We start from the raw sequence: 26,166 nt of genomic DNA, 5'->3' as shown, positions 1-26,166 counted from the left end.
TGTACAGGGCCTTAGTGAGGCCTCACCTGGAATATTGTGTTCAGTTTCCTAGTCTGAGGAAAGACGTTCTTGCTATTGAGGGAGTGCAGCGAAGGTTCACCAGACTGATCCCAGGGATGGCTGGGCTGACATATGAGGAGAGACTGGATCAACTGGGCCTTTATTCACTGGAGTTTAGAAGGATGAGAGGGGATCTCATAGAAACATATAAGATTCTGACGGGACTGGACAGGTTAGATGCGGGAAGAATGTTCCCGATGTTGGGGAAGTCCAGAATCAGGGGACCTAGTCTTAGGATAAGGGGTAGGCCGTTTAGGACTGAGATGAGGAGAAACTTTTTCACTCAGAGAGTTGTTAACCTGTGGAATTCCCTGCCGTAGAGAGTTGTTGATGCCAGTTCATTGGATATATTCAAGAGAGAGTTAGATATGGCTCTTACGGTTAAGGGAATCAAGGAGTATGGAGAGAAAGCAGGAAAGGGGTACTGAAGGAATGATCAGTCATGATCTTATTGAATGGCGGTGCAGGCTCGAAGGGCCGAATGGCCTACTCCTGCACCTATTTTTCTATGTTTCTATGTTTCTATGTCCTAAATGGCTTACCCCTTATCCTCAGATTGTGACCCCTGGATCTGGACTTCCCCAACATTGGGAACGTTCTTCCTGCATCTAACCTGTCTAAACCTGTCAGAATTTTATGTTTTTATGAGATCCTCTCTCATTCTTCTAAATTCCAGTGAACATAAGCCTAGTCGATCCAGTTTTTCAACATATGTCAGTCCTCCATCCCGGGGATCAGTCTGGTGAACCTTCGCTGCACTCCTTCAATAGCAAGAATGTCCTTCCTCAGATTAGGAGACCAAAATTGAACACAATACTCAAGGTGTGGTCTCACCAAGGCCCTGTACTACTGCAGTAAGACCTCCCTGCTCCAAAACTCAAATCCTCTTGCTATGAAAGCCAACATGCCATTTGCCTTCTTCACCGCCTGCTGTACCTGCATGACAACTTTCAATGACTGACGTACCATGACACCCAGGTCTCGTTGCACCTCCCCTTTTCCTAATCTGACACCATTCAGATAATATTCTGCCTTCCTGTTTTTGCCACCAAAGTGGATAACCTCACATTTATTTATTATACTACATCTGCCATGCATTTGCCCACTCACCTAACCTGTCCAAGTCACCCTGAAGCCTTATAGCATCCTCCTCACAGCTCACACTGCCACCCAGCTCAGTGTCACTTGCAAACTTGGAGTTATTACATTCAATTCCTTCGTCTAAATCATTAATGTATATTGTAAATAGCTGGTGTCCCTTGTGATACCCCACTCGTCACTGCCTGCCATTCTGAAAAGGACCCGTTTATTCCAACTCTTTGCTTCCTGTCTGCCAACCAGTTCTCTATCCACATCAATACATTACCCCCAATACCATGTGCTTTGATTTTGCACACTAATCTCTTGTGTGGGACCTTGTCAAAAGCCTTTTGAAAGTCCAAATACACCACATCCACTGGTTCTCCCTTGTTCACTCTATAGTTACATCCTCAAAAAATTCCAGAAGATTTGTCAAGCATGATTTCCCTTTCATAAATCCATGCTGACTTGGACCGATCCTGTCACTGCTTTCCAAATGCGCTGCTATTTCATCCTTTATGATTGATTCCAACATTTTCCCCACTACTGATGTCAGGCTAACCGGTCTACAATTACCTGCTTTCTCTCTCCCTCCTTTTTTATAAAGTGGGGTTACATTAGCTAACCTCCAGTCCATAGCAACTGATCCAGAGTCCATGGAATGTTGGAAAATTATAACCAATGCAACCCGTTGGGATTGGAGCCCTCCCTACTCCGCTCCAACACCCCTTCACCCCTTCTCCCCTTCTCCCCCTCACTCGCTCTCTCATTCCTCTCTCCCTCCCTCACTTCCCCTCCTCCTTACACTATACATAGATGACCTGGAAGAGGGGACAGAGTGTAGTGTAACAAAATTTGCAGATGACACAAAGTTTAGTGGGAAAGCGGGTTGTGTAGAGGACACAGAGAGGCTACAAGGAGATTTAGATAGGTTAAGCGAATGGGCTAAGGTTTGGCAGATGGAATACAATGTCGGAAAATGTGAGGTCATCCACCTTGGGAACAAAAAACAGTAAAAGGGAATATTATTTGATTGGGGAGAAATTACAACATGCTGCAGTGCAGAGGGACCTGGGGGTCCTTGTGCATGAATCCCAAAAAGTTAGTTTGCAGGTGCAGCAGGTAATCAGGAAGGCGAATGGAATGTTGGCCTTCATTGCGAGAGGGATGGAGTACAAAAGCAGAGAGGTCCTTCTGCAACTGTATAGGGTATTGGTGAGGCCGTAACTGGAGTACTGTGTGCAGTTTTGGTCACCTTACTTAAGGAAGGATATACTAGCTTTGGAGGGGGTACAGAGACGATTCACTAGGCTGATTCCGGAGATGAGTGGGTTACCTTATGATGATAGATTGAGTAGACTGGGTCTTTACTCGTTGGAGTTCAGAAGGATGAGGGGTGATCTTATAGAAACATTTAAAATCATGAAAGGGATAGACAAGATAGAGGCAGAGAGGTTGTTTCCACTGGTCGGGGAGACTAGAACTAGGGGGCATAGCCTCAAAATACGGGGGAGCCAATTTAAAACCGAGTTGAGAAGGAATTTCTTCTCCCAGAGGGTTGTGAATCTGTGGAATTCTCTGCCCAAGGAAGCAGTTGAGGCTGGCTCATTGAATGTATTCAAATCACAGATAGATAGATTTTTAACCAATAAGGGAATTAAGGGTTACGGGGAGCGGGCGGGTAAGTGGAGCTGAGTCCACGGCCAGATCAGCCATGATCTTGTTGAATGGCGGAGCAGGCTCGAGGGGCTAGATGGCCTACTCTTGTTCCTAATTCTTATGTTCTCTCTCCCTCCCTCTACCTTCTCTCCCTCCCCTCCCTCTCTCCCCCAGTTCCTCTCTCCCTCCTTCTCCTTCTCTCCCCTTCCTCCGCTCTGTCATATCCTCTCCCTCCCCTCCCTCCCTCTCTCCCCCTCCCCTCTCTTTCCCCCTCCCCTCGCTTTCCCCCCACCCACCCCCTCTCTCTCCCTCTCCCCTCCCCCTCTCCCCTCACCCACCCCCTCTCCCTCTCTCTCTCCACCCCACTGCCCCCCCCACTCCCAGCAGCGGGCCGGGAGCTCGGGTCCTTACCCCGCGGGCTCGTTCACCGCCCACTAATCACAGATCGGGCCGTCTTTCTCGCCCCGATTCAGTCGTATGCAGGTGGCAAATGGGACGGCCCCAACCCGGGGCAGGATCAGGGGAGCATTTCCAGTGTGACACCCCCCTCAAGACTCAATGCGGGATCCCACTCCGAGGGACAGTACAGACCAATGCACCACAACATCTGACCCCTCTTGGGTCAAAGGGCATGAGCCTAAATTAGACGTGTGCACCAAATACTCGCATGGGATCAAAGATGGGCAACTAAAACCATTACGTCTGTGATGTACCTATGAATGACTCCACGAGGCAATGTGCAGTGACCTTGGTCCTTTATTCCAAACTCCACAAGCATGGTGTGCAGCAGGAAACCCCCGGTCTCCACCAGTTGCACCCTCTAGTGGTGCCAGCATGTATATACACATCCATCGTCTGCATATACGACTTGGGGGTTAACAGGGAGAGAGCCAAGCCAAAGCACAGCCAAGGTGCAAGTGCTATTGGCAATTAAGTTTGGGAGAGCTAAGCCAGAGCACATAGTGCAAAGGTAATTGGCACAAAGGACTTGGGGGAGAGTGATGTTGTACATACAGTTTATGGATGTACTCTCTGTGTAATCACTATTTTGTTGCATAAGGTGGAGACTTGTTTACCTGATGTGCTTTCAATCAGGTTTACGCAGTCCATATACACGCTGGCAGCACTAGAGGGTGCAATTGGTGGAGACCGGGGGTTTCTTGCCCTGGTGGCAGGGCCCAGTATAAAAGGCTGCCCACCATGCTTGTGCCTCACTCTGGAGTTTCTTTATTCCAAAATGATACTAGAATGATACCAGCACTCCAAGGGTTCAGTTACGAGGAGAGATTACACAAACTAGGGTCTTATTTCCAATAATTTAGATGGTTATGGGCGATCTTGTTCGAAATGTAAACTTGAATTTACTTGGTACAGCCACCAGAGGGCTGATCCCCTGGAGTCCCAAGGGATCCCATAACCCCTTGGGAGCACAGGTATTTAAGGAGGCCGCACAGGTTGGAGGGGCACTCTGGAGACCTGCAATAAAAGACTAATGTCACACTTTACTTTGAGCTCACAGTGTTCAGTCTGACTCTGTCTCTATACTTAACAACTGGCGACAAGATACAGATAAGCAAACCGAAAGATGCAGAGAACAGTGGGCACCCTGGAGAAATTCTCGGAGGGAGATGATGGGGAAACTTTTGTGGAGCGACTCGACCAATACTTTGTGGCCAATGAGCTAGATGGGGAAGAGAATGCTGTCAAACAAAGGGCGATCCTCCTCACCGTCTGTGGGGCACCAACGTATGGCCTCATGAAGAATCTGCTCACTCCAGCGAAACCCACGGAGAAATCGTACAATGATTTGTGCACACTGGTCCGAGTGCATTTGAACCCGAAGGAAAGCGTTCTGATGGCGAAGTACCGGTTCTACACCGACAAAAGGTCTGAAGGCCAGGAAGTAGTGAGTTATGTCGCCGAGCTAAGATGCCTTGCACGACATTGCGAATTTGAAGGACATTTGCTCAGAGACTTTTTCGTACTTGGCATTGGCCACGAAACCATACTTCGCAAACTTTTGACTGTAGAGACCCCAACCTTGAGTAAGGCCATAGCGATAGCCCAGGCATTCATAGCCACCAGTGACAATATGAAGCAAATCTCTCAGCACACAAGTGCTGCCACAAGTACTATGAACAAAGTGATGTTGTTTTCGAATCGCAACGTACAGGGCAGGTCACACATACCTGCAGCTGCACATCCGCAGATGTCTCACAGTCCACCATCAAGGGTGATAAATGCAAGGCCATTAACACCTTGTTGGCAGTGCAGGGGTGATCATCGTTTCCATTCATGCCGATTCAAAGGGTATGTTTGCAAGAACTGTGGAACAATGGGACACCTCCAACGTATGTGCAGGTGAGCTGCTAATCCTGTTAAACCTGCAAACCACCATGTTGCAGAGGAGGACAGATCCACGGAGGATCGCGACGAATCAGAGCCTCATTCTGAGGAGGCAGAGGTTGTGTTGTGTATGGAGAATGAGTCAGACTGAACACTCTGAGGTCAAAGTAAAGTGTGACCTTAGTCTTTTATTGCAGGTCTCCAGAGTGCCTCTCCAACCTATGAAGCCTCCTTAAATACCTGTGCTCCCAAGGGATTATGGGATTTCAGGGGGATGAGCCCTCTGGTGGCTGTACAGAGTAAATACAAGTCCATATATATAACAACATTCCCCCCCAAAGTCAATAGTGTAACTATTTACAATGTGAGTCGATCTGGGGTCCTTCTTGCCCTGGTTGTTCGTCTCGGTGTGAAAGCTGGTGTTGTTGAATCATTTGTTGGGCCCTCGCTGGGCTGCTGTGCAGCTGGCCTTGCTGGGCTGCTTGGTGTGTTGGGCCTTGCAGGGCTGCTGTGGATGATGGGTTCTGATTCGTGGTTAACCGTGGTGCCGGTTGCCACCGGTGTGTGTGTTGGGGGATCAAAAAAGGTACGGTCCAAGGTGGGTTGCTCAGGATAGTCCATGAATCTGAGTTTGATTTGGTCCAAGTGTTTCCGATGAATGAGTGCATTTGAAAGTTTGACCCGAAACACCCTGCTTCCCTCTTTGGCCACGACAGTGCCGGGAAGCCACTTGGGACCTTGTCCATAATTTAATACAAATACAGGATCATTGACTTCAATCTCGCGTGACACATTTGCGCTATCATGGTATGCACTTTGTTGAAGCCGCCTGCTCTCTACCTGTTCATGTAGATCAGGGTGAACTAACAAGAGCCTTGTCTTAAATGCTCTTTTCATGAGCAGTTCAGCAGGTGGGATCCCAGTGAGTGAGTGGGGTCTCATGCGGTAGCTAAGCAGGACTCGGGATAGGCGAATCTGCAGTGAGCCTTCAGTTACCCTCTTCAAGCCTTGCTTGATGGTTTGCACTGCTCTCTCTGCCTGACCATTGGTTTAAACGGGGCAGATGTGACATGTTTGATCCCGTTACGGCTCATGAATTCTTTGAACTCAGCCTGTTGTCGCTCACCAGAACATCGGGTAAGCCGTGTGTGGCAAACATGGCCTGCAGGCTTTCAGTGGTGGCAGCGGACGTACTAGCCGACATTATCTCACATTCAATCCATTTGGAATACGCGTCTACAACTACAAGGAACATTTTACACATTGTCGACGTGTACCCTAGACCACGGTTTGGAGGGCCAAGACCATAAACTTAGCGGCGCCTCCCTGGGTATATTGCTTAACTGCGAGCATGTATTACATCTGTGAACGCAGGACTCTAAGTCTGCATCGATACCGGGCCACCACACGTGGGATCTGGCTATCGCTTTCATCATTACGATGTCTGGGTGGGTACTATGGAGGTAATTGATGAAGGTGTCTCTGCCCTTCTTGGGGACCACTACTCTATTACCCCACAGTGCCTGTATAGACATTTCATCTCTGTGTCGCTGGAACGGCTTTATCTCTTCCTGCATTTCCACTGGGACACTGGACCAGCTCCCGTGAAGCACACAGATTTTGACTAGAGATAATGGGCCCAAGTTTCCACGTGATTTGCGCCTGATTTTTAGGAGCAACTGGTGGAGAACGGACTAGCTTAGAAATCGCAATTCTCCACATTTTTTTTTCTGCAGTTCTAGTCAGGTAGAACAGTTCTACTTTGGAACAGAATTTTTTCTTCAAAAGGGGGCGTGTCCAGCCACTGACGCCTGATTTGAAAGTTTCCACAGTGAAAACGTACTCCAAACTAAAGTAGAATGGAGCAAGTGAAGATTTTTGTAGAACTGAAAAAACCTGTTCTACACATTAAAAAATCAGGCGCAGGTTACAAATTAGGCGTCCAGAACAAGGTGGGGGGGGGGAAGGGAAGTCATTAAATTCTATAATAAATCTTTATTTATACTTATACAAATATTATACAAATAAATCCAACCTGAATAAACATTTATAAGGAAAGAAAAGATTAAATAAACCATCTTCGTACCTGTGTGAAAGTGCTTCAGCCAGGGAGAATTCTGCAGCCGTTCGTGCCGCTGAGCGGGAGGCGGGGGGGAGGAGAAAGCGGTTTGTTGTTGTGGAGGGGAAGGAGACAGCGGCTTGTTGCCGTGGAGGGGAGGGGAGGGAGGGGAAGGAGACAGCGGCTTGTTGCCGCGGAGGGGAGGGGAGGGAGGGGAAGGAGACAGCGGCTTGTTGCCGCGGAGGGGAGGGAGGGGAAGGAGACAGCGGCTTGTTGCCGCGGAGGGGAGGGAGGGGAAGGAGACAGCGGCTTGTTGCCGTGGAGGGGAGGGGAGGGAGGGGAAGGAGACAGCGGCTTGTTGCCGTGGAGGGGAGGGGAGGGAGGGGAAGGAGACAGCGGCTTGTTGCCGTGGAGAGAGGGGAGGGAGGGGAAGGAGACAGCGGCTTGTTGCCGTGGAGGGAGGGGAGGGAGGGGAAGGAGACAGCGGCTTGTTGCCGTGGAGAGAGGGGAGGGAGGGGAAGGAGACAGCGGCTTGTTGCCGTGGAGGGAGGGGAGGGAGGGGAAGGAGACAGCGGCTTGTTGCCGTGGAGAGAGGGGAGGGAGGGGAAGGAGACAGCGGCTTGTTGCCGTGGAGAGAGGGGAGGGAGGGGAAGGAGACAGCGGCTTGTTGCCGCGCAGGGGAGGGGAGGGAGGGGAAGGAGAGAGCCGTTTGTTGCCGCGGAGGGGAGGGAGGGGAAGGAGACAGTGAGAAGGGTAGCCTCAGTGCTGATGTGCTGATGGCAATGTGATTTTATTAAAAAATGTTCAAAAATTAAACAGCTACAAAGAACTACAAAAATGGCCGAGTGCCAATGTTTTTTCACACTGAGCATGCGCGAACGCTCCAACGCGCACGCGCAGCGTTGCCGGCAGGAAAAAAACTAATTTAAATAGTACCCGCCCCCTCCCACTTACAAAATCGGCGCGAGTGTAGGCTCCGCCCCCCTGGGCGCCGCGCCAAACAGACAAGGAGCTGCAAAGCGCTCGAGAATAGCGCGTTTTTTTTCTGTTCGCTGTTTTAGGCGCGAAAAACGGGCACCCAGCTCGGATGGACGCCCGTTTTTTCTCCTGTGGAAACTTGGGCCCAATAAGGGATACTAGCTTGTCCAGGTTTTGATCTGCCGGGCAGTGACGGGTGATTACTCATTCTCAAATGCTTCCATAACCATGGCTAGATCTGCAGGCTGCGCCATTTCCACACCCGTGGTGGGCAATGGCAGCCTACTGAGAGCATCGGCGCAGTTTTCTATGCCTGGCCTGTGGCATAGTTGTACGCAGACAACGTGAACGCCCATCTCTGGATACAGGCTGATGCGTTGTTATTTATCCCTTTACTCTCAGAAAACAAGGATTATAGTGGCTTATGGTCAGTTTCCAATTTCAACTTTAGCCAAAACAGGTATTGATGCATTTTCTTTACCCCCATAGACACACGCTAAAGCTTCTTTTTCAATCATGCTGTAGGCTCCCTCGGCCTTAGACAGACTCCTGGATGTATAAGCAACCGGTTGCAGTTTCCAGAAATCATTAGCTTGTTGCAATACACACCCGACACCATATGATGACGCATCACATGCTAGTACCAAACGTTTACATGGATCATACTACACAAGCAATTTGATTGAGCATAACAATTTTCTCGCTTTTACAAAGGCATTTTCTTGACTTTTGCCCCAAACCCATTCGCCCCCTTTTCGTAGTAAGACATGCAGTTGTTCTAGCAGTGTGCTGAGACCCGGTAAGAAGTTACCAAAGTAGTTCAAGAGTCCCAGAAACGACCGCAGCTCCGTCACGTTCTGTGGCCTTGGTGCGTTCTCGATTGGCTCCGTCTTCACGTTGGTGGGCCTGATGCCGTCCGCCGCAATCCTCCTTCCCAGGAACTCCACTTCAGGCACCAGGAAAATGCATTTCGAGCGTTTTAACCTGAGCCCCACACGGTTGAGTCGACTAAGAACCTCCTCCAGGTTTTGCAGGTACTCGACTGTGTTCCGACCTGTGACCAAGATGTCGTCCTGGAAGACCACGGTGCGCGGGAACGACTTCAGTAAACTTTCCATGTTTCTCTGGAATATCGCCGCTGCTGATCGGATTCCAAATGGGCATCTGTTATAAACAAAAAGACCTTTGTGCGTGTTGATGCAGCTGGGGGCCTTTGATGATTCCTCTAGTTCCTGCGTCATGTAGGCTGAAGTCAGATCCAGCTTCGTGAATGTCTTTCCTCCTGCCAGCGTTGCAAAGAGGTCGTTGGCATTTAGTAGTGGGTATTGGTCCTGCAGGAAGAAACGATTGATAGTTACTTTGTAATCGCCACAGATTCTGATGGTGCCATCTCCCATGAGGACTGGGACAATAGGACTGGCCCACTCACTGAACTCGATCGGTGAAATGATGCCCTCTCGTTGCAGCCGGTCCAGCTCGATCTTTACCCTTTCTCGTACGGTACTGCTCTCGCCTTGTGGTGTATGGGTCGATCCCCCGGAATTAAGTGGATCTTCACTTTTGCTCCTTGGAATTTCCCGATGCCTGGTTAGAACAGCAAAGGAAATTTGTTTAAGACCTGGGCACAGGAAATGTCGTCAGCGGGCAATGGCGCTCGGACGTCGTCCCAGTTCCAGCGTATCTTTCCCAGCCAGCTCCTGCCGAGCAGCATGGGACCATCGCCCGGTACCACCCAGAGTGGTAGCTTGTGCATCACTCCATCGTAGGAGACCTTTACGGTGGCACTGCTGATTACAGGAATCAGTTCTTTAGTGTAAGTTCTTAGTCTCATGCGAACTGGAGTTAAGACTGGCCTTGTTGCACCACAAACTTTCGAAAGTCGTTTTGTCCATGATGGACTGGCTCGTGCCCGTGTCCAGCTCCATTGACACCGGGAGTCCATTTAGTTCAACATTCAGCATTATTGGGGGACAATTCGTGGTGAATGTGTGCACTCCATGTACCTCTGCCTCCTCTATCTGAGGCACTGCTTCGCAGTGATTCTCCGTGGATCAGTCCTCCTCTGCAACATTTGCAGGTTTAACAGGCTTAGCAGCTCGCCTGCACACTCGTTGGAGATGTCCCATTGTTCCACAGCCGTTGCAAACGTATCCTTTGAATAGGCATGAATGGAAACTGTTGTGTATCTGTAAAGCATGCACTCCCATGTCCCGCCACCAGGGAGCGCATCCCCTGAAGTCCCAAGGGATCCCAGCATCCCTTGGGAGCACTGTATATAAGCCGGCCCCTAAGGCTTGTTCCTTACTCTGGAGTGTCTTATTAAAGACTGAGGTTACTGTTACTTTAACCTCCCTGTGTGCAGCCTCATCCGTGTTAGGAACACAATAACTGGCGACGAGAATACGAATCCAACGCAAAGGTGCAGCAAACTGTGGGCATCCTGGAGAAGTTCTCGGAGGGTGAGGACTGGGAAGCCTATGTTGAACGGCGAGACCAGTACTTTGTAGCCAACGAGCTGGACGGAGAAGGAAGCGCTGCAAAAAGGAGAGCGGTCCTCCTCACGGTCTGCGGGGCACCGACCTACAGCCTCATGAAGAATCTTCTGGCTCCGGTGAAACCCACAGATAAGTCGTATGAGGAGCTGTGTACACTAGTTCAGGAGCAGCTTAACCCGAGGGAGAGCGTGCTGATGGCGAGGTATCGGTTCTTCATGTGCCAGTGATCTGAATGTCAGGAAGTGGTGATCTACGTCGCCAAGCGAAGGCGACTTGCAGGACAATGTGAGTTTGATGGCTACCTGGAGCAAATGCTCAGAGACTTTTTTGTACTGGGCATTGGCCACGAGACCATCCGACGAAAACTTTTGACTGGAGAGACACCGACCCTCAGTAAGGCCATTGCGATAGCACAAGTGTTTACGTCCATCAGTGATAACACCAAACAAATCTCTCAGCACACAAGTGCTAGCAATGTTCATAAATTAACTGGAACTGTGGTTGCGAGCAGGAATGTACAGGGCAGAAACCACGAGTTTGCAATTGCCAGCAGGCCTCAGGTGACCCAGATGACTCAGAGTCTGCAACAAAGGATGAATGCAAGGCAATTCACACCTCGTTGGCGTTGTGGAGGCTTCCATTCAGTCTATTCATGCTGCTTCAAAGAGTATGTTTGCAAGAGCTGTGGAACAATGGGGCAACTCCAATGAGCTTGCAAATGAGCTGCAAGCTCTGCAAAACCTGCTAACCACCACGTGGCAGAGGAAGATCGGTCCATGGTGGATCAAAGCAATTTCGAGCCTCAGAGAGAGGAGGCAGAAGCTGAAGTACACGGGGTGCACACATTTTCGACGAAATGTCCACCTATAATGCTAAATGTAAAATTGAATGGTTTCCCCGTAGCCATGGTACTGGACACTGGCGCTAGCCAATCCATCATGAGTAAAAAGATGTTTGAAAGACTGTGGTGCAACAAGGCATTCAGACTAGCCCTGATCCCCATCCACACGAGAACGTACACCAAAGAGCTTATCACTGTCCTGGACAGCGCCATGGTCAAGGTCACCTACGAGGGCACGGTGCATGAACTGCCACTCTGGATTGTCCCGGGCGATGGCCCCACACTGCTTGGAAGGAGCTGGCTGGGCAAAATCCGCTGGAACTGGGATGACATCCGAGCGCTTTCACATGTCGATGAGGCCTCATGTACCCAGGTTTTTAACAAATTTCCTTCCTTTTTTGAGCCAGGCATTGGAAACTTTTCCGGGGCGAAGGTGCGGATCCACTTGGTCCCAGAGGCACGACCCATTCACCACAAGGCGCGAGTGTTACCTGACATGATGAGGGGGAGAGTGGAAATCGAGCTGGACAGGCTGCAACGCGAGGGCATCATCTCCCCAGTGGAATTCAGTGAGTGGGCCAGCCCGATTGTTCCAGTACTCAAAAGTGATGGCACGGTCAGGATTTGCGGTGATTATAAAGTAACTATTAATCGTTTCTCGTTACAGGACCAATACCCGCTACCTAAGGCAGACGACCTATTTGTGACGCTGGCAGGAGGCAAGACATTCACCAAGCTCGACCTGACTTTGGCCTACATGACGCAGGAGCTGGAGGAGTCTTCGAAGGGCCTCACCTGCATCAACATGCACAAGGGACTGTTCATCGACAACAGATGCCCGTTTGGAATTCGGTCGGCTGCAGCGATCTTCCAGAGAAACATGGAGAGCCTACACAAGTCGGTACCACACACGGTGGTCTTTCAGGGCGACATATTGGTCACGGGTCGGGACATCACCGAGCACCTACAAAACCTGGAGGAGGTCCTCCAGCGACTGGATCGCATAGGGCTGCGGCTGAAGAGGTCGACATGCATCTTCATGGCAACAGAAGTGGAGTTTTTGGGGAGAAAGATCGCGGCGGACAGCATTCAGCCCACAGACGCCAAGACAGAGGCTATCAAGAACGCGCCCAGGCCACAGAACGTCACGGAGCTGCGGTTGTTTCTGGGACTCCTCAACTATTTTGGTAACTTCCTACAGGGGTTAAGCACCCTTTTAGAGCCCCTACATGTGTTATTGCGCAAAGATGAGAACTGGGTATGGGGAAAAAAACAAGTAATTTCTTTTGAGAAAACCAGAAACATTTTATTCTCCAACAAGCTGCTTGTATTGTATAACCCGTGTAAAAGACTTGTGCTAACATGTGACGCGTTGTCGTACGGAGTCAGGTGTGTATTACAACAAGCTAACGTTGCGGGGAAGTTGCAACCTGTCGGCTATGCTTCCAGGAGCTTGTCTAAGGCCGAGAGGGCCTACAGCATGATTGAGAAAGAGGTATAAGTGTGTGTGTTCGGGGTAAAGAAAATGCATTAGTACCTGTTTGGCCTCAAATTTGAGCTGGAAACCGATCACAAGCCCTTCATATCCCTTTTCACTGAAAACAAGGGGATAAATACGAATGCCTCAGCCCGCATACAAAGGTGGGCACTCGTGCTATCAGCGTATAACTATACCATCCGCCACAGGCCAGGCACCGAGAACTGTGCGGATGCTCTCAGTCGGCTACCATTGCCCACCACGGGGGTGGAAATGGCACAGCCTGCAAACTTGTTGATGGTGGCGCAGCCCGCAGACTTGTTGATGGTCATGGAAGCATTTGAAAATGATAAATCACGTGTCACGGCCCACCAGATTAGGACTTGGACCAGTCAAGATCCTCTGTTGTCCCGAGTAAAAAACTGTGCACTGCATGGGAGCTGGGCCAGCATCCCCGTTGAAATGTAACAGCTAATCAAACCGTTCCAGCGGCGAAAGGACGATTCAGACAGACTGCCTGTTGTGGGGTAACCGCGTAGTGCTACCAAAAAAAGGGCAGGGAGACGTTTATCTCGGATCTCCACAGCACACACCCGGGTATAGTAATGATGAAAGCGATAGCCAGATCCCACGTGTGGTGGCCCGGTATCGACTCTGACTTAGAGTCTTGTATACGGCAATGCAGTGTGTGTGCTTAGTTGAGCAATGCGCCCAGAGAGGCACCACTAAGTTTGTGGTCCTGGCCCTCCAGACCATGGTCGAGGATCCATGTTGACTATGCGGGCCCGTTTCTCGGTAAAGTCTTCCTGGTGTGTGGATGCTTTTTCAAAATGGATTGAATGTGAAATAATGTCGGGAAGCACCGCCACCGCCACCATTGAAAGCCTGAGGGCCATGTTTGCCACCCACGGCCTGCCTGACATACTGGTCAGTGACAAGGGGCCATGTTTCACCAGTGCCGAATTTAAAGAATTCATGACCCGCAATGGGATCAAACATGTCATCTCGGCCCCGTTTAAACCAGCCACCAATGAGCAGGCAGAGCGGGCAGTACAAACCATCAAACAGAGCCTTAAACGAGTCACAGAAGGCTCACTCCAAACCCGCCTGTTCCGAGTACTGCTCAGCTACCGCACGAGACCCCACTCGCTCACAGGGGTGCCCCCAGCAAGCTACACTTAAAACCAGACTCTCGCTGGTTCACCCCAACCTGCATGATCAGGGAGAGAGCAGGCGGCAGCAACAAAATGTAAATGATGGTCGCGCCACTGTGTCAAGGGAAATTGATCTGAATGACCCTGTGTATGTGCTAAACTATGGTTATGGTCCCAAGTGGATCGCGGGCACGGTGATAGCTAAAGAAGGGAATAGGGTGTTTGTAGTCAAACGAGACAATGGACAAATTTGCAGAAAGCACCTGGACCAAACGAGGCTGTGGTTCACAGACTGCCCTGAACAACCCACAGCAGACACCACCTTTTTCGAGCCCACAACATACACCCAAAGGATCAAAAACACCATGCCGGACGAGGAAATCGAACCCATCACGCCCAACAGCCCAGCAAGGCCAGGCTCACCCAGCCCTGCAGGGCCAACAACACGCCAGCCCAGTGAGGGCACAGCCAACACACCAGAACAGACATTTGTACCGAGGCAGTCCACCAGGGAAAGAAAGGCTCCCGACCGCCTCACCTTGGAAATAGTTTTCACTTTGACTTTGCGGGGGGGGGAAGTGATGTTGTGTATCTGTAAAGCATGCACTACCATGTTCTGCCACCAGGGAGCTCATCCCCTGAAGTCACACGGGATCCCAGCATCCCTTGGGAGCACTGTATATAAGACGGCCCCTAAGGCCTGTTCCTCACTCTGGAGTGTCTTATTAAAGACTGAGGTCACTATTACTTTAACCTCCCTGTGTGCAGTCTCATCTGTGTTAGGAACACAATAGAAAACGATGATCACCTCCGCAGCGCCAACTAGGTGTTAATGGCCTTGCATTTATCACCCTTGATGGTGGACTCTGAGACATCTGCGGATGTGCAGCTGCAGGTATGTGTGACCTGCCCTGTACGTTATGATTTGAAAACAACATCACTTTGTTCACAGTACTTGTAGCAGCACTTGTGTGCTGAGAGATTTGCTTCGTATTGTCACTGGTGGCAATGAACGTCTGGGCTATCGCTATGGCCTTACTCAAGGTTGGGGTCTCAACGGTCAAAAATTTGTGAAGTATGGTTTCGTGGCCAATGCCAAGTACGAAAAAGTCTCTGAGCATGTGCTCCAAATGTCCTTCAAATTCGCATTGTCCTACAAAGTGTCTTAGCTCGGTGACATAACTCGCCACTTCCTGGCCTTCAGACCTTTTGTCGGTGTAGAACCGGTACCTCACCATCAGAACGCTTTCCTTCGGTTTCAAATGCTCTTGGACCAGTGTGCACAAATCGTCGTACGATTTCTCCGTGGGTTTCGCTGGAGTGAGCAGATTCTTCATGAGACCATACGTTGGTGCCCCACAGACGGTGAGGAGAATTGCTCTATGCTTGGCTCTCTTCGCCATCTAGCTCGTTGACCACGCAGTATTGGTCGAGTCGCTCCACAAAAGTTTCCCAATCATCTCCCTCCGAAAATTTCTCCAGGATGCCCACTGTTCTCTGCATCTTTGGGTTCGTTGACAGTTGTTGTGTATGGAGAAAGAGTCAGACTGAACACTCTGAGGTCAAAGTAAGGTGTGACCTTAGTCTTTTATTGCAGGTCTCCAGAGTGCCTCTCCAACCTGTGAAGCCTTCTTAAATACCTGTGCTCCCAAGGGATTATGGGATCCCTTGGTACTCCGGGGAATGAGGCCTCTGGTGGCTGTACATAGTAAATACAAGTCCACATATATAACACATCGGGTGCACACATTCACCATGAATTGTCCACCGATAATGCTGAATGGTGAACTAAATGGACTCCCGGTGTCAATGGAACTGGACACGGGCGTGAGCCAGTCCATCATGGGCAAAAAGACTTTCGAAAAACTGTGGGGCAACAAGGCCTCAAGGCCAGTCTTAACTCCAATTCGTATGAAACTAAGAACTTACACGAAAGAACTGATTCCCGTAATTGGCAATGCTGCCATAAAGGTCTCCTACGATGGAGCGGTGCACATGCTAGCACTCTGGGTGGTACCGGGCAATGGTCCCATGCTGCTCGGCAGGAGCTGGCTGGGAAAGATACGCTGGCACTGGGACGACGTCTGAGCGCTATTGCCCGCTGACGGCACTTTGTGTGCCCAGGTGTTAAACAAGTTCCCTTTGCTGTTCGAACCAGGCATCGGGAAATTCCAAGGAGCAAAAGAGAAGATCCACCTCATTCCGGGGGCGAGACCCATCCATCACAAGGCGAGAGCAGTACCGTACATGATGAGAGAAAGGGTAGACCGGCTGCAACGAGAGGGCATCATTTCACCGATCGAGTTCAACGATTGGGCCAGCCCGATCATTCCAGTCCTCATGGGAGATTGCACCATCAGAATCTGTGGCGATTACAAAGTAACTATCAAACGTTTCTCCCTGCAGGACCAATACCCACTACCAAAAGCCGATGACCTCTTTGCAACGCTGGCAGGAGGAAAGACGTTCACAAAGCTGGATCTGACTTCAGCCTACATGACGCAGGAACTGGAAGAATCGTTGAAGGGCCTCATCTGCATCAACACGCACCAAGGTCTTTTTATTTATAACTGATGCCCGTTTGGAATTCGATCAGCGGCGGCGATATTCCAGAGAAACATGGAAAGCTTACTGAAGTCGGTCCCGCACACCATGGTTTTCCAGGATGACATCTTGGTCACAGGTCGGAACACAGCCGAGCACCTGCAGAACCTGGAGGAGGTTGTTAGTCGACTCAACCGCGTGGAGCTCAGGTTAAAACGCTCGAAGTGCGTTTTCCTGGTGCCTGAAGTGGAGTTCTTGGGAAGGAGGATTGCGGCGGATGGCATCAGGCCCACCAACGCGAAGACGGAGGCAATCGAGAACGCACCGAGGCCACAGAACGTGACGGAGCTGCGGTCGTTTCTGGGATCCTGAACTACTTTGGTAACTTCTTACCAGATCTCAGCACACTGCTAGAACAACTGCATGTCTTACTACGAAAAAGTGACGAATGGGTTTGGGGCAAAAGCCAAGAAAATGCCTTTGTAAAAGCGAGAAAATTGTTATGCTCAAACAAATTGCTGTGTAGTATGATCCATTGTAAATGTTTGGTACTAGCATGTGATGCATCGTCATATGGCGTCGGGTGTGTATTGCAACAAGCTAATGATTTTGGGAAACTGCAACCGGTTGCTTATGTATCCCGGTGTCTGTAAGGCTAAGAGAGCCTACAGCATGATTGAAAAAGAAGCGTTAGCATTTGTCTATGGGGTAAAGAAAATGCATCAATACCTGTTTGGGCTAAAATTTGAATTGGAAACTGACCATAAGCCACTCATATCCCTGTTTTCTGAGAGTAAAGGGATAAATACCAACGCATCGGCCTGCATCCAGAGATGGGCGCTCACATTGTCCGCACACAACTACGCCATCTGCCACAGGCCAGGCTGATGCTCTCAGTAGGCTGCCATTGCCCACCACGGGGATGGAAATGGCACAGCCCACAGATTTAGCAATGGTTATGGAAGCATTTGAGAGTGATCAATCACCCGTCACTGCCCGGCAGATCAAAACCTGGATGAGCAAGGACCCCTTATTATCCCTGGTCAAAAGCTGTGTGCTTCATGGGAGCTGGTCCAGTGTCCCAGTGGAAATGTAGGAAGAGATAAAGCCGTTCCAGCGGTGCAAAGATGAAATGTCTACACAGGCAGACTGCCTTCTGTGGGGCAATCGAGTAGTGGTCCCCAAGAAGGGCAGAGACACCTTCATCAATGACCTCCACAGTACCCACCCAGGCATCGTAATGATGAAAGCGATAGCCAGATCCCACGTGTGGTGGCCCGGTATCGACATGGACTTAAGAGTCCTGCGTTCACAGATGTAATACATACTTACAGTTAAGCAATGTACCCAGGGAGGCACCGCTAAGTTTATGGTCTTGGCCCTCCAAACCGTGGTCTAGGGTACACGTCGACTATGCAGGCCCGTTCTTGGGTAAAATGTTCCTTGTGGTTGTAAATTCGTATGCCAAGTGTATTGAATGTGGAGATAATGTTGGCTAGCACGTCCGCTGCCACTACTGAAAGCCTGCGGGCCATGTTTGCCACACATGACCTACCCGATGTCCTGGTGGGTGACAACGTGCCAGGTTTTACCAGTGTTGAGTTCAAAGAATTCATGACCCGTAACGGGATCAAACATGTCACATCTGCCACGTTGAAACCAGCGGCCAATGGTCAGGCAGAGAGAGCAGTGCAAACCACCAAGCAAGGCTTGAAGTGGGTAACTGAAGGCTCACTGCAGACTCGCCTATCCCGAGTCCTGCTTAGTTACCGCACGAGACCCCACTCACTCACTGGGATCCCACCTGCTGAACTGCTCATGAAACGAGCACTTAAGTCAAGGCTCTCTTTAGTTCACCCTGATTGACATGAACAAATAGAGAGCAGGCGGCTTCAACAAAGTACATACCATGATAGCGCAAATGTGTCAAGCGAGACTGAAATCAATGATCCTGTATTTGTATTGAATTATGGACAAAGTCCCAAGTGGCATCCCGGCACTGTCGTGGCCAAAGAGGGGAGCAGGGTGTTTCGGGTCAAACTTTCAAATGGACTCATTCACTAGAAACACTTGGACCAAATCAAACTCAGATTCACGGACTATCCTGAGCAACCCACCTTGGACCCTACCTTTTTTGATCCCCCAACATACACACCAGTGGCAACCGGCACCGCAGTGGACCACGAATCAGAACCCATCATCCACAGCAGCCCAGCAAGGCCAGCTGCACAGCAGCCCAGCGAGGGCCCATCAAATGATTTAACAACACCAGCCTTCACACCGAGATGATCAACCAGGGCAAGAAGGGCCCCAGATCGACTCACATTGTAAATAGTTACACTATTGACTTTGGGGGGAGTGTTGTTATATATATGAACTTGTATTTACACTGTACAGCCACCAGAGGGCTCATCCCATAATCCCTTGGGAGCACAGGTATTTAAGGAGGCTTCATAGGTTGGAGAGGCACTCTGGAGACCTGCAATAAAAGACTATGGTCACACTTTACTTTGAGGTCACAGTGTTCAGTCTGATTCTTTCTCCATACGTAACAGACCTCATCGAAGTTTTCAGGATATTGAGGGGAACAGAGAGGGTAGATAGACAGAAACTATTGCCGCTGGTTGGGGAGTCTAGGACGAGGGGCACAGTCTAAAGATTACAGTCAGGCCTTTTGGGAGTGAAGTTGGGAAACATCATCATCATAGGCAGTCCCTCGAAACGAGGGTGACTTGCTTCCACGCCAAAAAAAAGGATGAGTTCACAGGTGTTCCGAACTACATCCTCAAGGGTGGAAGATGCCTTTGCGTGGATTTTTTTAACATGTGGTGGCCGTTGCATGCGCTTGAAAGGGTGGGAGAGGTTTGGAACTCTCTTCCACAAACGGCAATCGCTGCTGGGTCAATTGTTAAATGTAACTCGGAGATTGATGGCTTTCTGTTAACCCAAGGTATTTAGGGACATGGGCCAAAGGCGGGGAGATGGAGTTAGGTCACAGATCAGCCACGATCTCATCGAATGGCGGAGCAGGCTCGAGGGGCTGAATGGCCGACTCCTGTTCCTGTGTTCTGATCTCTAGACGCCAGGACCCCCCCCCCCCCCGGGACCCCCCATACATGTCAACCCACACTCTTACCATTGCAGTTGTAGAAATCTGTCCAAAACCCGATCTGTGGGAGGAAAGCAAAGGAAACCATCACGGAACAGCGAGCATGGAAATCAGAGGCAATCCTGTTTGACACGGTGTTCAGTCCCCACAGCTTCCGACCAATGTGGCCCAGCCTCACGTGAATAGGGGTCCATTTAAATCCAGGCTGGGCAACATACAACAACAACTGGCATTTATACGGTGCCTTTAATGCAGTAAAATGTCCCAAGGCACTTCACAGGAGCGATTATCAGACAAAATGTAACACCCGGCCACACAGAGAGGTATTAGGGACAGGTGACCAAAAGCTCGGTCAGAGAGGTAGGTTTTAAGGAATGTCTTAAAGGAGGAGAGGTGGAGAGGCTTAGGGAGGGAATTCCAGAGCTTGGGGCCCAGGCAGCTGAAGGCACGGCCACCAATGGCGGAGCGAATAAAATCGGGGATGCTCAAGAGGGCAGAATTGGAGGAGCGCAGAGATCTCGGGGGATTGTGGGGCTGGAGGAGATTACAGAGATAGGGAAGGGCGAGGAACTCTCCTTAGAGGACAACCCTCGTGACCCAGGGAGCAATCTCGCGAACCTTCGCTGCACCGCCCCCCGAGGCAAGTATGTCCTTCCTCAGATAGGGAGACCAAAGCCGTGCGGTATACGTACCCTTTTCTTGCAGAAATCACAGGTAGTGCCAAACCAGTACCAGGTCACGCTGAAGTTGTGCAGGTTTACCATCTTGTAGTTGAGCAGGAAGCTTGCATGAAGTAAGTTATCATCTCATTTCTGCTGATCTGTCCATCGCTGGAAGAGAGAGACTGCAGATGGCTAGAGGATAGAGACATGAGGAGCACATTCTTGCCATCAAACCCGCCCCGTCACAGCAACAGGAGGAGGCCATTCAGCCCCTCAGCCTGTTCCACAATTCAATCCGATCATGGCTGATCTGGATCTTAATTCCATCTGACCATCTTGGTTCCTGAATACCCTTCCTTATGTTCCCCACATTACAACAGTGACTACACTCCCAAAGTACTTCATTGGCTGTAAAGCGCTTTCAGACGTCCAATGGTCCTGAAAGGCGCTATATAAATGCAAGTCGTTCTTTTCAACAAAGATCTATCATTCTGAATTTTGAGACTCAGTCTCCTTCCCCGGAGCAATTTATTCCTCAGTTCCATTCTCCCTTTGAGTAAATTGGTTAACCCCCTCCACCGACTGCCCTCCTCGCCCGCCCTCATACCCGCCCTCCCTCGCCCCCTCCCTCTCTCTCCACATCTCTCTCTCCGTCTCTCCCTCTCTATCTCACCCAAACAGCGAGAGCGGCATCAGACATTCCCCTTCACTGCCGAGTCGGCCTGTATTTAAAAACCAACGCAAAGGGTTTCACCCCGAACAGTCTCTGAATCCTCCCTTGGTCTGAATCTCAACTTCCTGATCAACATGACTAAATTGGCCTTTTTTTTTAAACCAGTTTGAACTTGTGCAATCCTTGCCCCACAGCCCCACAGTTTAATTTAAAGGAATATGTTGATTGAACATTTTCCAATCCCTTGACGCATCTTGTATAAAACGGCTCAGAGAATAATGTCCGTACGCAGTTAAATAAATGGCAAATAATTAAGACACAATTAGAAAACAGACACAAATCGATCGTAAGTTATATTGGTGGGGGAAATAATGAAACACAGAATGAATCCTACCCCTCAATGTTGGAGCTCCTTGACTGCGAGAAACTTTAAAAACTTTTGCCAAACTTCAGCCAAACTTTTCCAGCTCAGAGAGGAATGTCAGTTTCAGCCCACTCACGTTTCCTGGGCTTGTGGAGACTGTTCCCAAACTCTCGCCTTCTTTCTATCTCTCTCTCTGTCCGGCTTGGCAGCTGTCAACAGAGTATTTCCTGCAGTCTGCTCATAACGGGCGGAGCATCCGTCCCACTCGCCCTCCTCTGCAGCGGCTTAAAAGGGGAGCGTCTCCTTGCACCTTGACCTCGATTTGATCTCCCTCGATTGTTGCAATAACAATCCCCAGATCACAATCGCTCCCCGCCCCCCCGCGCCATTGCTCCTCGGGGCACTCGGAGAAGCAAGATTATTTGTACTGAGAGTGTTAAATATTGTGAGACCCACGTTGGGTCGAGAATAGGGTGGAGGGCGTTTGAAGGGCATTATTCTCCTGGGATCCGAGGTGATATTAGAGTGAGAGGGTGTGGGGTATATCAGAGTGTTACAGTGAGGGGTGTGGGGTATATCAGTGTTACAGTGAGGGGTGTGGGGTATATCAGTGATACAGTGAGGGGTGTGAGGTATATCAGTGATACAGTGAGGGGTGTGGTGTATATCAGAAAGTGTTACAGTGAAGGGTATGGGGTTTAGAAATATAGAAAATAGGTGCAGGAGTAGGCCATTCGGCCCTTCAAGCCTGCACCGCCATTTAATAAGATCATGGCTGATCCTTCACCTCAGTGCTCCTTTCCTGCTTTCTCTCCATACCCCGTTATCCCTTTAGCCATAAGGGCCATATCTAACTCCCTTTTGAATATATCTAACGAACTGGCCTCAACAACTCTCTGCGACAGGGAATTCCACAGGCTAACAAGTCTCTGAGTGAAGAAGTTTCTCCTCATCTCAGTCCTAAATGGCTTACGCCTTATCCTTCGACTATATCCCTTGGTTCTGGACTTCCCCAACATCGGGAACATTCTTCCTGCATCTAACCTATCCAGTCCCGTCAGAAGTTTATATGTTTCTATGAGATCCCCTCTCATCCTTCTAAACTCCAGTGAATACAGGCCCAGTCGATCCAGTCTCTCCTCATATGTCAGTCCTGCCGTCCAGGTAATCAGTCTGGTGAACCTTCGCTGCACTCCTGGGATGCAGACTATCAGGCCCTGGGGATTTATTGGCCTTCAATCCCATCAATTTCCCTAACACAATTTCCCGCCTAATAAGGATATCCTTCAGTTCCTCCTTCTCACTAGACCCTCGGTCCCCTAGTATTTCTGGAAGGTTATTTGTGTTTTCCTTCGTGAAGACAGAACCAAAGTATTTGTTCAACTGGTCTGCCATTTCTTTGTTCCCCATTATAAATTCATCTGAATCTGACTGCAAAGGACCTATGTTTGTCTTCACTAATCTTTTTCCCTTCACATATCTATAGAAGCTTTTGCAGTCAGTTTTTATGTTCCTAGCAAACTTCCTCTCATACTCTATTTTCCCCTTTGCAATAAAGGCCAGCATTCCATTTGCCTTCCTGATTACTTGCCGTACCTGCATACTAACTTTTTGCGTTTCATGCACAAGGATTCCCAGATCCCTCTGGACTGCAGTATTTTGTAATTGCTCTCCATTTAAATAATAATTTGCTTTCTTATTTTTCCTGCCAAAGTGGATAACCTCACATTTTCCCACATTATTGTCCATCTGCCAAATGTTTACCCATTCATTGAGCCTGTCTACATCCCGTTGTAGATTCTTTGCATCCTCCTCATAACTTGCTTTCCCACCCATCTTTGTATCATCAGCAAATTTGGCTACATTACACTCGGCCCCTTCATCTAAGTCATTAATTTAGATTGTAAATAGTTGAGGCCCCAGCACTGATCCCTGTGGCACCCCACTAGTTGCAGTTGGTCAACCTGAAAATGACCCATTTATCCTGACTCTCTGTTTTCTGTTAGTTAGCCAATCCTCTATCCACGCTAATATATTACTCCCAACCCCATGAGCTCTTAATTTGTGCAGGAACCTTTTGTATGCCACCTTATCGAATGCCTTCTGGAAATCCAAATACATCACATCCACTGGTTCCCCCTTATCCACCCTGCTCATTACATCCTCAAAGAACTCCAGCAGATTTGTCAAACATGATTTCCCTTTCATAAAACCATGCTGACCATGCCTGACTGGTTTATGATTTTCTAAATGTCCCGCTACTGCTTCCTTAATAATGGACTCCGGCATTTTCCCAACCGCAGATGACCAGTAGGCTAACTGGTCTATAGTTTCCTGCTTTCTGTCTCCCTCCTTTCTTAAATAATGTGACTGAACTGTGAGATCAGGACACAACCCAAATAGTAATCGAATTGCGTTACAGGCTGGGATCTAATCGAGGGGTTCGGGGGGGTTTATATATAGAATAACAGATACCCGGGAGTGAGTTACAGGCTGGAATCTAATCGAGGGGTTCGGGGGGGTTTATATATCGAATAATAGATACCCGGAAGTGAGTTACAGGCTGGAATCTAATCGAGGGGTTTGGGGTGGGGGGTTATATATAGAATAACAGATACCTGGGAGTTAGTTACAGGCTGGAATCCAATCGAAGGGTTCAGGGTAGTTTATATATAGAATAACAGATACCCGGGAGTCAGTTACAGGCTGGAATCTAATCGAGGGGTTCGGGCGGGTTATATATAGAATAACAGATACCCGGGAGTCAGTTACAGGCTGGAATCTAATCGAGGGGGTCCCATCAAACACTCCCAGGGCAGGTACAGCACGAGTTAGATACAGAGTATAGCTCCCTCTATACTGTCCCATCACACACTCCCAGGGCAGGTACAGCACGGGTTAGATACAGAGTAAAGCTCCCTCTACACTGTCCCCATCACAAACTCCCAGGGCAGGTACAGCACGGGTTAGATACAGAGTAAAGCTCCCTCTACACTGTCCCCATCAAACACTCCCAGGGCAGGTACAGCACGGGGTTAGATACAGAGTAAAGCTCCCTCTGCACTGTCCCCATCAAACACTCCCAGGGCAGGTACAGCACGGGGTTAGATACAGTGTAAAGCTCACTCTACACTGTCCCATCAAACACTCCCAGGGCAGGTACAGGGGGTTAGATACAGAGTAAAGCTCCCTCTACACTGTCCCATCACACACTCCCAGGGCAGGTACAGGGGGTTAGATACAGTATAAAGCTCCCTGTGCACAGAGGGAGCTTTACTCTGTGTCTAACCCATGCTGTACCTGACCTATGAATCTTTGTTGTGACAGTGGAAGGAGGTTTGCTGTGTATGGACATGTACAGGAGCTGAGACTGAGGCACACACGGGCCGTACAGTACCAGACGGGAGTGAATCGTTCCCTTTTACCTAATACCTCGTGTAACTGCAACTAACCTTATCTTATATTTTGTGCCTTTGTCAAGGAATTCCTTTCGTGGAGTGATAACAGATACATTGATGTTTTGTCTGAGAAAGGGAACATTGCAAACAGAATTATCAGCTCAGCTCTCTCCTCTCCCCTCGCCTCCTGAAATTGATGACCCCAGCTATGGTGCAGTTCCAGGGGCACCCTCTGGCACCTCCACCCTCGAAATCATGGCAGCTATTTAACCACGTGGGGCGTCGGCGCCGAGCCTGACCTTCTGTTCTCGCTGACACTCGCAGGCCCGCGACTCGACGAGCTGTCCGATTGGTGGCTTGATTTACATCCCCTTCCCTGACCCAAGGTGCTGCAGCCAATCAGTGTTTCCCCTGCCACCTCGGCTGCTCCGTGTCCTAACTCGCACCGGGTCCCGCTCACCCATCACCCCCTGTGCTCACTGCCCCGTGTCCTAACTCACACCGAGTCCCGCTCACCCATCACCCTCTGTGCTCGCTGACCCGTGTCCTAACTCGCACCGAGTCCCGCTCACCCATCACCCCCTGTGCTCGCTGCCCCGTGTCCTAACTCGCACCGAGTCCCGCTCACCCATCACCCCCTGTGCTCACTGCCCCGTGTCCTAACTCGCACCGAGTCCCACTCACCCATCACCCCCTGTGCTCGCTGCCCCGTGTCCTAACTCGCACCGAGTCCCGCTCACCCATCACCCTCTGTGCTCACTGCCCCGTGTCCTAACTCACACCGAGTCCCACTCACCCATCACCCCCTGTGCTTGCTGCCCCGTGTCCTAACTCGCACCGAGTCCCGCTCATCCATCACCCCCTGTGCTCACTGCCCCGTGTCCTAACTCGCACCGAGTCCCGCTCATCCATCACCCCCTGTGCTCACTGCCCCGTGTCCTAACTCGCACCGAGTCCCGCTCATCCATCACCCCCTGTGCTCGCTGACCTACATTGGCTCCCGGTTAAGCAACACCTCGATTTCAAAATTCTCATCCCGTTTTCAAATCCCTCCATGGCCCTCGCCCACTTCCTATCTCTGTAATCTCCTCCAGCCCCACAACCCCCCGAGATGTCTGCGCTCCTCTAATCCTGCCCTCCTGATCATCCCTGATTATAATCAGTCAACCATTGGTGGCCGTGCCTTCTGTTTCCTGGGCCCCATGCTGTGGAGCTCCCTCCCTAAACCTCTCCGCCTCTCTATCTCTCTCTCATCCTTTAAGACGCT

The 26,166-nt window shown here is 49.9% G+C and overlaps 1 long non-coding RNA gene across 1 annotated transcript in view; it reads right to left on the bottom strand.

The window, feature by feature from the left end:
- LOC139239310 (uncharacterized) overlaps positions 1-21,722 on the bottom strand; it is a 39,848-nt gene extending 18,126 nt beyond the window's left edge. The window contains exons 1-3 of the long non-coding RNA XR_011588632.1: positions 21,532-21,722; positions 20,495-20,632; positions 19,830-19,863 (exon numbers count right to left, since the gene is read on the bottom strand). This is a non-coding gene — a long non-coding RNA (uncharacterized lncRNA). The remainder of the gene's footprint in view (positions 1-19,829; positions 19,864-20,494; positions 20,633-21,531) is intronic.
- Positions 21,723-26,166: the final 4,444 nt, after the last annotated feature.

This window comes from Pristiophorus japonicus, chromosome 27, assembly GCF_044704955.1.
Source record: "Pristiophorus japonicus isolate sPriJap1 chromosome 27, sPriJap1.hap1, whole genome shotgun sequence".
Lineage (NCBI taxonomy): Eukaryota > Metazoa > Chordata > Chondrichthyes > Pristiophoridae > Pristiophorus > Pristiophorus japonicus.
Note: the sequence above shows the minus strand (reverse complement) of the source record. Positions and strands in the feature narration are given on the sequence as shown.